This window comes from Podarcis erhardii (assembly GCF_964252035.2).
Source record: "Podarcis erhardii genome assembly, chromosome: 7".
In the NCBI taxonomy this organism is placed as follows: Eukaryota; Metazoa; Chordata; class Lepidosauria; order Squamata; family Lacertidae; genus Podarcis; species Podarcis erhardii.
In genome coordinates, this window is record NC_138511.1 from 89,055,080 (window position 1) to 89,068,215 (window position 13,136).

General features: G+C 47.7%; 1 long non-coding RNA gene across 1 annotated transcript; it reads left to right on the forward strand.

The window, feature by feature from the left end:
* The first annotated feature begins 2,347 nt into the window (after window positions 1-2,347).
* LOC309346278 lies at window positions 2,348-9,852 on the forward strand. The gene is made up of 3 exons (XR_014158559.1): window positions 2,348-2,922; window positions 4,676-4,880; window positions 9,384-9,852. It is a non-coding gene; the product is annotated as an uncharacterized lncRNA (long non-coding RNA).
* The last annotated feature ends 3,284 nt before the right edge of the window (window positions 9,853-13,136 follow it).

Consider the following 13,136-nt stretch of genomic DNA (forward strand, 5'->3'; position numbering starts at 1 on the left):
GTCGTCCCCTTCTCCTTGGGCCCTCCATCTTTCCCAGCATCAGGGTCTTTTCCAGGGAGTCTTCTCTTCTCGTGAGGTGGCCAAAGTCTTGGAGCCTCAGCTTCACGATCTGTCCTTCCAGTGAGCACTCAGGGCTGATTTCCTCAAGAATGGATAGGTTTAATCTTCTTGCAGTCCATGGGACTCTCAAGAGTCTCCTCCAGCACCAGAATTCAAAAGCATCCATTCTTCGGCGATCAGCCTTCTTTATGGTTCAGCTCTCACTTCCATACATCACTACTGGGAAAACCATGGCTTGAACTATACGGACCTTTGCTGGCAAGGTGATGTCTCTGCTTTTTAGGATGCTATCTAGCTTTGTCATTGCTTTTCTCCCAAGAAGCAGGTGTCTTTTAATTTCGTGACTGCTGTCACCAGGAGATCTGTATATGCTTATCATTATTATTATCTACAGCAGGAGTGCCAACTTGAATAAAATATTGGGGGGCCCAGGTAAGTCCCGCCCCACATAACTGATCACAAATGCATGCACACCATTCGAATGGAAATGCCCATCAATGTTTTTTGGGGGGAGGGCTCAAATATTTTATTGGGGGCCAAAGGGACCTTGGCCCCCTAGGAGTTAACTCCTATGATCTACAGTCTCTGCTTGTATACTGGGTTAGAGAGATCATTGCTCCACCATGTGGAGCCCATTGTGGAGCCCATTGCTAGGTCCCAGAAGCAGCCTCCAGTTAAAAGTTCTATTCTGAAAGATATTTGTTTGAGATCATGGGGAGAACTATCACCTGCCCAGGCAGGGCCATAGCTCAGTGGCAGGTCACCTGCCCCACATGCAGAAGGTGCTGGGTTCAATCTCTGATAGCATCTCATAGCCAGGCTAGGAAAGAAGGTTTCAGCTGTGATTCCTGCATTGCATAGGGTTTGGCTAGATGACCCTTGGGGTCCCTTCTGTGAGCTGCCTTGCATGCAGAAGGCCATAAGACCAGGTCCAATCCCTGGCATATCCAGATAGAGCTGTAAGAGAGTCTCTGTCTCAAACTCTGGAGAGCCATTCCCAGTCAGTGCAGACTATGACAAACTGGGTAGACCAGTGTTCTGACTCAGTGGAATACAGTTTGCTATGTTCCGGCTGGCAAACTGGGGCCGGCTCCAGAGGGTGACAAGTTGAGCATTTGCCGAAGCCACCAACGGTGTCTGACAGCGCTGCCTTTCCCCTTGTGCACAGAAAACCCCGAAACATCATAGGCACAACAGGAGGTTATTCTCTATCTGTCCTTCCCACCTCTGCATGGTTTAGAGGCCACTGCGAAGGCCCTGCCTGAAGATTCTCCACCTCATCCCATAGGGTGCAGAAACAAACTCTGGGTGGAATAAACTGTTTTGGGCCAGGTGGCCTGCCTTTGTACAAGACTTTGGAGTCTTGTCTCATCCAGGGCGATTTCAACAAGGCACTACTTAGAAAATGAGACCCATTCAAAAGTTCATGTGATGCGAGGGCTCCAGCTGCCCAAAGAACGACAAAGCACTTCCTTGGGAAGTGATTTACAGTGAGTTGGGGAAAAATGTTTAAAATTGCTTTCCCAAAAAGACCAAAGTCCTTCCTATGGGGAATAATCTAGACAGAAATCCCTAGGGGTCAGAAAAGCCTGATTATGTAGGCAGCAACAGCGACCCATGTTTTGTTAGCCCCAAATGGAAAGTGAGCGAGGTCCCTCGTAAACAAGATTGGCAACTTAAGATGTTAGAATTTGCAGAACTTGCAGGTTTAACATATAGAATAAGAGAGCAAGAAGAACGTATATTTAAAGAAGAGTGGAAAATATTCATTGAATATGTGGGGAACAAATATACGCAGCTGAAAACGCTGGCAGTGTTAAGATAAATTCAACAGTGTAAGTGATAATTGATTGTTGTAAAAGTGGAAATCTGATCTGAATGGTTAAGGTAAAATATGCAGGAACAGAGGATATGCAAAACGACCCACAGAAGGAGAAGAAGGGAAGTCAGTGGTTAGCTTAAAGTTTGTAAAATGTTTATTTCGAAATGTGAAATTGAAATCTTTAATAAAAAGCATTTTTAAAAAGGAATGACGAGGCACTTCATAGAATCCTAGAATCCTAGAATCCTAGAATTGGAAGAGAGCACAAGGGCCATCGAGTCCAACCCCCTGCCAAGCAGGAAACACCATCAGAGCACTCCTGACATATGGTTGTCAAGCCTCTGCTTAAAGACCTCCAAAGAAGGAGACTCCACCACACTCCTTGGCAGCAAATTCCACTGTCGAACAGCTCTTACTGTCAGGAAGTTCTTCCTAATGTTTAGGTGGAATCTTCTTTCTTTCCATGCTTTATCATCAGCTGGGAAAAGGTTCTGCTGCGTGGAACTCATGGCTACCTCAAAATCAATCATGGGTGTTGTCAACTCTCAACTCAATGACCTTCAGCCAACTGCCCTGGGTCAAGAATGCTTGACGATTGCTTCATTTAAAACCTTAGCAAACAGGAAAGCATTTTACAAACACCAAAATCAATGAGAGATTGGGAAGTGCTCTGCGAGCATGTGGACCAACAGGAGCAGGCGGGGAGGTGGGGGCTGAGCTTTGCATCAGCAGTTATGTAAAGCGAGATTGGGTTGCAGCTGGCGTTATGCAATCCCCTGCAAGAGAATAACTCTCCATTTGGGAGCCTGACTCTGCACTTTGAGTGCGTTTGTTTACCCACCAATCACTCAAACCCTTGTGAACAGAGGTGAGGCAGCGAGAACGCAAACTGATTCTCCATACCTCAAGCATGTATGGCCCCAGCTGACTAATATTTATCAAGGCATGAGAAGACCTGAGATGCCTCTGAGAGGCAGCGCAATGTACACAACCAGCAGCAGGTCATTCCCCCCAACACAACACACTTTTGACAGGCTTTTGTGTTACAGAAATGACAGGGACACCCACCTCTTTAAAGTTGTTACAATGTTGCAAATATTATACCTGAATGTATCCTTTTGACTTGACATCTCAGGGAAGATACAGTGGTACCTCGGGTTAAGAACTTAATTCGTTCCGGAGGTCCGTGCTTAACCTGAAACTGTTCTTAACCTGTGGTTCCACTTTAGCTAATGGGGCCTCCCGCTGCCACCGCGCCGCCGGAGCATGATTTCTGTTCTCATCCTGAAGCAAAGTTCTTAACCCGAGGTAATATTTCTGGGTTAGCGGTGTCTGTAACCTGAAGCATATGTAACCTGAAGCGTATGTAACCAAAGGTTCCACTGTACCTAGCTTTATAAATTCGTAGAAAATCCATACTTTAACCGTTTCTCCTCTTTCCAACACCATTTTAACCCTTAAAGAAAGGTGAATTTGGGCTCCACCTCCCTCCATGAACCAAGAAGCAGGAAGCAGAAACAGGGCATCCCGCCATAATTCCCCAAGCATGAGAGCACATGCATGGCCCCCCACCCAGGGAGTGACCAAGGGGGCAACACTAGACATCCGCAGAGGCAGTTGAGCAAGTCAGGTGTTCGGAAAGCCCATCTCCAGACCAGTCCCGAGGGCAAGGAGATGTCAAGAGTTTTATTGTTCTTTCGGTGATCGTCTTAGGAAAGGTGTCTGATCAAGTGACCTAATGTTGAACTTGTGTAATCTTTGTGTGCCCCTCCCCATTTGTGACATGCTAGTGCTGTAGTGATGATGTATCAATGCTGCTGCTCAAAGTGTATTCAGGGGGAAAGAGGGAAGTTTTGAAAGAGGATGTCACCCTGTGTTCAGGGTTCTTACTCCTGTGGGGACCTGTCGCACAACGATAAAGATTGTGGTCTACTGACCGCTGTTTTGCTCCAAATTACTTGGCTGGATAGTGATGTATGGAAGTGAGAGCTGGACCATAAAGAAGGCTGATCACCAAAGAATGGATGCTTTTGAATTCTGGTGCTGGAGGAGACTCTTGAGAGTCCCATGGACTGCAAGAAGATCAAACCTCTCCATTCCTAAGGAAATCAGCCCTGAGTGCTCACTGGAAGGACAGATCCTGAAGCTGAGGCTCCAAGACTTTGGCCACCTCAGGAGAAGAGAAGACTCCCTGGAAAAGACCCTGATGTTGGGAAAGATGGAGGGCACAAGGAGAAGGGGACGGCAGAGGACGAGATGGTGGGACAGTGTTATCGAAGCTACCAGCCTGAGTTTGACCAAACCGCGGGAGGCAGTGGAAGACAGGAGTGCCTGGCGTGCTCTGGTCCAGGGGGTCACAAAGAGTCGGACACGACTAAACGACTAAACAACAACTTGGCGTTATTTTACTGACTGCATGGACCTGCAGGGGACTTGCACCCCGATGAGCTGGGCTGTTGAGTAGGCTCTCACCCCAGAATTCTTTTCCCTTAACAGAGGTATTCTGTATCAGTCTTGGTACTTTACTCCCTCTCCCACCACTGCAGCAAATCCCCCACCCCCACCAATTTTGGCTCAGCATATCTGAACGATGTAAGTGCCCCACATCGTACCTCTCTGTCCGGTGTGCAAGTTCCTTAATAATTATGACCCGCAAGAAAGACCCAATGGTGTGTCCCCCCCCCCCCGTAAACGTAATATCCTTGTATTTTTTAATATTCAAAAACCACCCAATTGTACTGCTGATGGTCTGGGCCTTTGGTTCTAACCATTGTTCACACTTTCTGTTTTCAGCTGCAGAGTAATGGTGGCAGCCCAGTGCGAGTTACACAACCAGGCACCCAGTGTTTGCCAAATTCATTGTGCCTAATCATACCATGACAGTTCCCTGAGAAGCCAGAAGGAGCAAGCAAAGGAAAAAAGAGAGAGAATCTGTAAAGGACAAAAGGCTGTGAAAAGGCAGGATTAGCCTTTGGGGAATTCACCCTGAGCACCACGGGTAACGCTAAACCTCTCAAAGGGCTGGTCCAAACCAGTTCTTCATTATGTCCTTGAAAAAGGAGCTGCTTAAGCAGGTTGCGTAAGAAAAACATTCTGCGGCTTGGACAATACGTGCTGCCCAAATTGTCATGGGCTTCAGCATTGTGAGAGCAACAAAATCCATGTGTGCAAAGGCTGAAGATATCTGGCAAGGACCAGGGAACTGTTGTGCACAACTTGCCAGGAGGCTGAGGCTGGGATGTGGGGACAGAAGCCGCTTAGATTTGGCTCAGTAACATCGAAACTGGGGAAAGGAACACAGGAGGCCTTATTCTGAGCCAGACTGGCTCAGTATTCTCTGGACACAAATTGGCAGCGGTTCTCCCAGGATTTCAGGAAGGGGAAATTAACAGCCATATCTGGTGGTGCTGCCAGTATAGAACGTGGGACCTTCTGCTCTACCCCTGAGCCACAGCTTATCCCAAAAGGGAAGAAAGGGCTGTCTCAAAAATATCTGTGGCTAGGACCAATAGAGAGCACAGTCCAAGACCAAACCCTGGCTCTGGGTGGGGAAAGTGGCAGCTGTTCCAAAAGTCATAAATAAATCTTCGACACCTCCCTTTCCATGGAGGTGCAAATTGCAGCTATAACAAAGACGGCATTTTTCCATCTCCGCCAAGCTAAGCAGTTGGCTCCTTACCTCTCTCGCCCTGACCTAGCCACTGTGATCCACGCGGCGGTCACCTCCAGACTGGATTATTGTAACTCGCTCTACGTGGGGCTGCCCTTGAGACTGACCCAGAAACTCCAGCGGGTGCAGAATGCTGCAGCGAGACTCCTTACAGGGTCCTCGCTGCGAGATCACATTCACCCGGTGCTATACCAGCTGCACTGGCTCCCGGTGGAGTACAGGGTCAGGTTTAAGGTGCTGGTTTAAAGCCCTATACGGCCTAGGACCCTCGTACCTACAGGACCGCCTCTCCTGGTATGTCCTACAGAGAAACTTACGGTCTTCAAATAAAAACATCTTGAAGGTCCCAGGCCACAGAGATGTTAGGCTGGCCTCAACTAGAGCCAGGGCTTTTTCGGCTGTGGCTCCGATCTGGTGGAACACTCTGTCACAAGAGACTAGGGCCCTGCGAGACTTGACATCTTTCCGCAGGGCCTGCAAGACAGAGTTGTTCCACAATAATTTATAATAATTTATTATTATTTATTTATTTATTTATTTATTATTATTATTATTATTAATAATAATAATAATAATAATAATAATAATAATAATAATAATAATAATAATTTATTTATTTATTACTGTCCAGAGACCCAACAAATCACTATAAAGCAATACGCAATTCATATAGCCTACCTCCAGGTTAAACAAGCATTTTGTTCAAAATCACTGGTTCTTGCAACAACCGATAAAAACTTTGCCACTGCTAATGTTCTAGTGTTTGTCCGGTCTTCAAATAGGAACTCGACATATTGAGCCTCTGATTGCCCGATTCCTCAGTAGCAAACTGACAACTTTTCTAAATGAACATAATATACCATCTGAAGCCCAGGCAGCCTTTCGTGAGAACATCAGACCACTGTCTAATGCTGTCCTTCCTAGCTGAGAAGTATACCAGGCCTCTACAGGGTAAACTCTTTGTGGCTTTCATGGATCTGAAATCAGTGTTTGATTCCATCCCCAAATCTCAGCTATGGTCCAAATTAAATCTGATTTTGCAGGACAAATGACTACTCTTTCTTATAAAAGCCCTGTACAATGGAACGAAACTGCAGGTCTGATGCGGTCGGCAGGGACAGTTATTGAACAGCATCAAGGTGACTAGGGGGGTGAGACAGGGATGATAGGAATGAGAAGGACCCCCTTGTTGTTATATGTGTATGGTGCGGCCATCATCTCACATCCCAGACCAGGTTTGAAATATATGCTGAGGAAGTTTTCTGGTTACTGTTCTGGAAATGGTTTATCCATTAATTATGAAAAATCTAAAATTTTAGTATTCAAAATCATAAATAGTTCAATCTTTACTAGCAAATCCTGTCAGTATCCTCATTGGATACTGCTGGCTTTTGCCAAAAATAAATTACCGTATTTTTCGCTCTATAAGACGCACCAGACCACAAGACGCACCTAGTTTTTGGAGGAGGAAAACAAGAAAAAAAATATTCTGAATCTCAGAAGCCAGAACAGCAAGAGGGTTCGCTGCGCGTTGAAAGCAGCAATCCCTCTTGCTGTTCTGGCTTCTGGGATAGCTGCGCAGCCTGCATTTGCTCCATAAGGCGCGCACACATTTCCCCTTACTTTTTAGGAGGGAAAAAGTGAGTCTTATAGAGCAAAAAATACGGTAATTAAGGTTCAGCCTAAGCAGGAGACTTGAAAAGGCTGAAACCGGAAAAGGCAGAGCCTCTGAAATTTGGTGATGAGCCTATCTGGTCCAGAGTGAGCCAGTTCCTTTCTGAACCTCAATTAAAGTGGAGTTTTTTGGCTATTGGGGAGTGGTCAGTTCTACAGATATAGCAGAGGATCTTGTCAATGACAAGCCTCATTTTGATAAACCTTGGGCTCATCCACACTTAACCTGTTGCCCAGTGCTTTCTCCACACAGGTCCGTGCTTTTTATGCCCAGGACGCAGCAAGGGAAAGTTTGGACAAGCCCTTAGAAGTGTAAGGCAGGAGATAAAGAATAGCCTGAGCATAAGTTTACTTCGAAGCCAGTTTTCCATCTTCCTACAGGCAGAAGTGTTAGCTGACCTCAGGAAATAACAGAGAAACTCAGGATTTTGGGGTAGCAGCGACAGAAGAGTTTAGAATCAGCCCTGAAACAAAAGGTACCAACAAAAGGTACCAACTGTATTCTGCTCTGGTCAGACCCCACCTGGAGTACTGTGTCCAGTTCTGGGCACCACAGTTCAAGAAGGACACTGACAAACTGGAACGGGTCCAGAGGAGGGCAACCAAAATGGTCAAAGGCCTGGAAACGATGCCTTATGAGGAACGGCTAAGGGAGCTGGGCATGTTTAGCCTGGAGAAGAGGAGGTGAAGGGGTGATATGATAGCCATGTTCAAATATATAAAAGGATGTCACATAGAGGAGGGAGAAAGGTTGTTTTCTGCTGCTCCAGAGAAGCGGACACGGAGCAATGGTTCCAAACTACAAGAAAGAAGATTCCACCTAAACATTAGGAAGAACTTCCTGACAGGAAGAGCTGTTCGACAGTGGAATTTGCTGCCAAGGAGTGTGGTGGAGTCTCCTTCTTTGGAGGTCTTTAAGCAGAGGCTTGACAACCATATGTCAGGAGTACTCTGATGGTGTTTCCTGCTTGGCAGGGGGTTGGACTCGATGGCCCTTGTGGTCTCTTCCAACTCTATGATTCTATGATTCTATGATTCTATGATTCTAAGTTCACAATCTTTCCCAGGTCTTATTTGCTTATTTTCGGTTTGCAGACATTTTTTAAATGACACTGCGAATGCAAATAGCAATCTGGATATCTGGCATACCCAGCGTGCAGGCACCGTGTGTGTGTGTGTGTGTGTGTGTGTGTGTGTGTGTGTGTGTTTTCTTAGAGATCTGACTTATAAAGTAACCCAGTGTTGCTATAAACCCATATTGTGGTAGGTGGAGGTGGAAGAAAGATGATTACATCATAGTTGTTATTTCAATTTATTTCTCGCCCAGGGCAGCAAGCACATCAATATTTTCTTTTAAGCATTCTAAAAACAATCCCCACGACAGGGTGAGCTCCCGTTGCTCAGTCCCAGCTCCTGCCAACCTAGCAGTTCGAAAGCACTTCAAAGTGCAAGTAGATAAATAGGTACCGCTCCAGCGGGAAGGTAAACAGCGTTTCTGTGCGCTGCTCTGGCTCACCAGAAGCGGCTTAGTCATGCTGGCCACATGACCCGGAAGCTGTACGCCGGCTCCCTCGGCCAGTAAAGCAAGCTTCCTTCCAATCTGAGAAAGACATCTCTCTGCTGTGCACTTCGGGATAGGGCTGGGCAGCCGTTCGGCCTTGGAGCCAAATCTGCTGTGATTCTGACGGCTCCAACCCTGAGAGGCCAAAGAGGGCGAGCTGGGCTTGCCAGCCGGCCTCCTGGCCCCTCTGCCTGTTGACACTCCCATCATCCCTGACCACTCATCCCACTAGCTAGGGATGATGGGAGTTGTAGTCCAACAACAACCGGGGACTCAGGTTTGAGAAATATTGGTGTACTCTGATGGTCAGTGGCTGTCCAGGGTTTTAGCCTTTCCCATCTTGGCCCTACCTGGAGATGGCAGGGATGGAAGCCAAGGCCTTCTGCATGCCAAGCAGGTGCTCCAAATAACAGGGGAAGAGCCCACCGCTCCTTTGCATGGAGAAGGTCCCAGGTTCAGTCCTGGGCAATAAATCCTCTGCTTGAAACCATGGAGAGCTGCTGCTGCCAGCCAGTGTAGCCAACACTGAACTAGATGGACCAATGATCTGGCTCCATAGAGGGCAGCACCTTATAATCTTACGGTCCACTCTGCAGGTCACTGGGACTTGTGGGCCTGTCTCCCTACGTGTCCTCAATCTGCAATTCCCAGTGCAATCCCAGGCAAGCGGGAAAGGACCAAAGAGGCAGAAGTCACAGCGATGGGCAAAAAAGAAAACTCGGCCAACCCCAGCCAGCAACGTTGGGCAGGGAAGCAGTTGATAGGTTGGGAACATTGGGAAACAAATCCCTGGATCTTTGTGGCTTCGCTGCCTTGGGCTGCAACCGGGAAATGAATGGTTGGAGATCCTGAAGCTGTAAGGAATGCACTTCTGAGCATGTGCAGAGTGCTTTCTTTGGGTAACACTGGACAACCACCAGCCACTTCCACCCCTCTGGATTTAGGAGGCCCATTGAGCTTGTGCTTCCTACCAGACTTTAGCCCTGGTGGCATCTAATAATAATAATAATAATAATAATAATAATAATAATAATAAATATTTTTATTTATACCCCGCCCTCCCCAGACAGAGCCAGGCTCAGGGCGGCTAACACCAGTAAAAATACAGTAAAAACATAATAGGAAAATGTCAGGGGCTCAGGAGCAGAGGCACAGGAGAGGGAGGAAATGGAGAGCGAGGGGGAGGAATCCGAGGGGAGCGTAGGCAGTGACAGTGGTCAGAGGGATTCCATGAGCCTCTCCAGCGAATCGGAAGATTCACAGAAGGGAGCGCCGATGGCCAGGGCAAGGGGGGTGCCAAGGGGGAAACCCCAGAAGGAAGGGGCCAGCGGGGACTCCCAGAGCAGCAGCTGGAAATCAGGACCAGCTTCCCCACCAGAGCGTAGTGGGGGGGAGGAGTCCCAGGCATCGGGACCAGTCTTCTCACCACCAGCGAGAGGAGATGAGTCAGGATTGGCCACGCCTCCATCGGAGAGCGGGGAAACGGTCAAGAGGAAAGTTACTGGCTGGGCGCGCGCGCCAAGTTCAAATGTACAGGCGAGCGGCACAGCAGGTAGCCCGGATAGGGAGCCAGGTCCTAAAGCCCGCCGGAAGGAGGGGCAAGACTCAGGGGGGTCAGCGTCAGAAGAGTCCAGAAAGGAGGAAACCCCAGGGGGCAGAAGGACCCAGAGGAGGAAAGAACAATGGAAGAGGTGGAGTAAGGCTAGAGTCTTAAACTGGTGTCTAGGAGGCGGAGACTCAGATGGAGCTTCGCCGGTCTAGCTTCTAAGACGTAGAGTTGCACGCTGCGGTTTGGAAAAGGAAACAAATCTTCAATAAAGACTTTTATACGTTATTACTGGCTAGCGTTGGTCCTCTGTGAGCTGGGACCTGGAGGCAACTCTGACAGAAAAGAAAAAAAAACCACAATTTAAAATACAGGTTAAAATGCAGCTGTCTTGCAGGCCCTGTGGAAAGATGTCAAGTCCTGCAGGGCCCTGGTCTCTTGTGACAGAGCGTTCCACCATGTCGGGGCCAGTACTGAAAAGGCCCTGGCCCTTGTTGAGACCAATCTAACAACCTTGTGACCTGGGACCTCCAAAATGTTGCTATTTGTGGACCTTAAGGTCCTCCATTGGAACATACAGTGGTGCCTTGGTCCCTTTACCTAAGTCCATAAAGAATGCTGTATTATTTTACTGCTGTTAGCCACTCTGAGCCCAGCTTTGGCTGGGAGGGCAGAATATAAATTATTATTATTATTATTATTATTATTATTATTATTATTATTATTATTATTTTATTCAAAGAAGTGTCGCAACAACCAGATTTACGAATCTGAACCATTTGCTTCTCCTTCCAGATCCAGCCTACAAGAGCCTTCAATCATCTCCTGCCTCCGAACCCAGAAGCTCCCCAGACTCCCCACCATATGGAACAGGACGGTGATGATCCTCAGCGCCATCTTGCTGCTGCTGCTGCTGCTGTTCCTGGCCAGATCCTTCCACCTCATGCTCACGTACAGTGGGCCACCACCTACTTAGAAGGCAGGGAGTGCAGGTGCAGCGTGGACTCTTCATAATGCATGGAGAGAAGAAAGTTGTCTCTGGGAGTTCCACAGGCTCTTCCTCCAGCGGGTTCCAGAATCTGTTCCCGCAGTGCAGTGCCCGGCTGCATCTGCTCAGAGATGGGCTGTAGCACCTGGTGAAAGGAGAGAGGAACACCCCCCCCCCGCAAGTGTTCATTTATTAGTTGTTAACACAAATATTCACTGTTAGGCCTATGCTCCTCCGTTCATTTAACTGTTCTTAAAAATGATGGAACTTGTTTCCGACTACGCATGCCTCATACATTTGCGGCACATTCCCTTCCTCCTAAGAATCCTCCTAAGAACTACAGTTCCCAGCACCCTTGACAAACGGCTATACCCAGGATTCCTGTGTTTGGGTGTGCTTTAAATGTATGATGTTCACACCGCCTTTGTTCCACTCGGCACAGAGTCACAGAAGTCAAGGAACCTAGGTTAGCCATCCCCATTAAGTTCAGTGTGTCTGCGTACATCACCCTGAGGCTAGGAGTTCCGTAGATCGCAGGCGGCTGCATTTTGAAACGCAGGACCTTAGGTGGTAATTCTGGCAACCTCTGCTCTTTGATTGCTGTGTTCCACCAAGCCACATTCCCTCGCTAGAAGTGGCAACATCTGGAATTCCGGGTGGCCTTTTCTGCAGAACATGAACAAGAACACATTTAGAAATGGGTATTTTGAAGGAAATGATTTTGAGAGGAAAATGCACTTTAAAATATTATTAAAAGGCAGTTTTTTAAAAGATCATGGCATCACACAGAAAGGAGGCAGAACCGACTTCTAGGTGAATCCACACAAAAACTTCACGAACCATTAATATAAGGTTACCAGATTTTTTTCAATGAATCAGGGGACGCTTTTCAACTTCAATGGATTTTGTCAGGGGAGTGATTTGTAAACCCGGGGACTGTCCCCAGGAAACAGGGACACCTGGTAACCTTACATTAATAACGTTTTATCACCCATTTATTTGTTTGCAAGCAGCCTTGTACCACTTTGTAAGGGAGGTGGGGGCAAATAATTTTGCCTGCCCTAGTGTCAATGCTCCCTGTTAACGGAGAAATCTGAGGGCTCCCTTGGACAAAAAACAAGGACACCAGCTAGGAATACCAGAGCAAAGCAGCAGCCAGTAGGCTTAGTCTTTATTGAAGACTGTCGCGACAGGACTCCCACCTGCCACCAGGTGGAACAAGATGGAAGCCCCAACAAAAGAGCCCCCAAACTTTTATTAGCTGCTAATCCCCATGTTACACCCCTCCAAACTACATCACTCATACATCATGAAAGGGGAGGTCTGGTGGCAGTAATCTGAGCATCCTGGACCCTGCCCCATGGTTCCCCTTGCCCTCCACCAAACACCCATCAAGTGTAACAAAAGAGATATTTACATTTCCCTGTTTCCCAGCCAAGTTAATCACACCCTTTTGTCTTCATCTGGGTTTGTTCTTTCTGGAATGGCTACCTGTCTGGCACTCAGGTATCAGGAGGCCAGGGATTACCACTCAGGAATTTCTGAAGTTTCCCTAGTGAGCCAGTACACAGATACATTTGTTTTGCGTTTTGCGCCTTTTTTGGGGGGGGCGTTTTGCAGCCTAGTCGGGCCCGTGCCCCCCTCCCGGTGCCCCCCCCCCGCCATAAAAGCAAGCAGGCCGCGGCTTTGCTGGAGCCCTGCGCCACCCGCCTGGGTCGGAAGGAGCACTGGGCAGGCAGCGTTGGGGAGCGATGCCCCCCCCCAAATGCAAGCTTGTAATAGGAATTTTATGGTCTTAGATATATGGTAATGTTC